Source organism: Opisthocomus hoazin, chromosome 3 (genome assembly GCF_030867145.1).
Source record: "Opisthocomus hoazin isolate bOpiHoa1 chromosome 3, bOpiHoa1.hap1, whole genome shotgun sequence".
Classification (NCBI taxonomy): domain Eukaryota; kingdom Metazoa; phylum Chordata; class Aves; order Opisthocomiformes; family Opisthocomidae; genus Opisthocomus; species Opisthocomus hoazin.
The window spans coordinates 59,750,948-59,752,343 of NC_134416.1; positions in this window are offsets into that span (position 1 = coordinate 59,750,948).

Consider the following 1,396-nt stretch of genomic DNA (forward strand, 5'->3'; position numbering starts at 1 on the left):
TAACACTTGATACATCAAATCTTATTTGCATTCCTGAAATATGTAAGGATGTTCAGTGAAAAGCTAAAAAAAATTCCTGCCTTGTGAAATTTGACGCTTTTTCATTCTCAGTACTGGTAATGAGCAGACAGTTAATTATTTATTAGTAGGAGGCTACAGGTATTCATGAAAATGATTTGTTACCCTCTAGTCCGTAAATTATTGAAGCGTGCATGGGATCTGATGTCTGTGAAATCACTTCTGAAAGAAAAGGGGTTTAGGCAAGAGCCCTGGTTACCTGGGAAGGAGATTTAAAGTACTTAGTTTGAACTGATTTTTGGTTCCTGGGTGAACTCCTGCGGCGTGCCGCGCCCTCACGCCCGCAGGAAGGCCCCGGGTGCCGGTCTTGTGGTGGAGCGTGGAGCGGGCAGTGGGCTCCTTCCCCTGTGCGCATCACCGCTCGCTCTGGTCAGGGGTAAAGTAGCAGCAACGCAAGCACGGTAACAGCCATTAATATGTGCTTCCTGCCCTGTAACTCTTTTTTCCACTTTTAATTTGCTATGTAACTGTGGAAGGAGAAGTTGTTCCTGCTTTTCTGCGACATCACTCGGAACTGAAGATGAGCTGAGGAAAGTGCAGAAGCGATATTCTTCTGAAAGTAAAATATTCTCTGAAAGCAGCTGTCAAATTTTTAAAAAGACAAAAAGGATGATTCTGCAAGGTGCTAACGCCTAGTAAGTGGGTGTGAGTTTACTTCCATCGGATACTGTGAAAAGCCACGCACCTGCCTGGAAGAACCTCACGCAGGCTCCGTGAGGCGCGGGGTGCGAAGGGCCGGGAGTCTGTCACGAAGAGCAGGAAGGGTCGCCTGGGCGGCAGCAGCGCTGGCTGCGGTGTGAAAGCAGCGGGTGACAAACCGCTGGGGACGGAGAGGAGCACACCGGGGCCCCGGGCAGCGTCGCGGTGACCGCGGGGTTGGTTGGTTCCGGCCGTGCGTTCCCTTCCCCCGGCTGGCGCGGTGGGGTGGGCCCCGGCAAGCGGGAGAGGCGAGATGCAATGGCAGGGGAGAGGGCCCCGCGTCTGCCGGGCAGCCCGAGCAGCGCTGCTCGGGGCCTCGGGGTTCTTTCCCGGGACCAAACTTGTTGCTTGCTCCCCTGGCACCCAGGGTGGGGTAACCCCCCCCGGCAGCGGCTCGGCGGCGCTGAGCGGGGCCGTTCCGTCCCGAGAGGAGCGGAGCCCCGCCACTGCCCGGCTCGCGGTCCCGCTCGGGGCCGCCCGGCCCCCCCACGCCGCAGGAAGCGCCCTCCCGAGCCGGGCTCCGCCGCCCGGCCCCGTCCCGGGGCGCGCTGCCGGCGGTGAGGGGAGGGCCCTGGCGCCTGGCGGTGCCCCGAGGCGGGGCGATGCGAGGCCGCGCCGC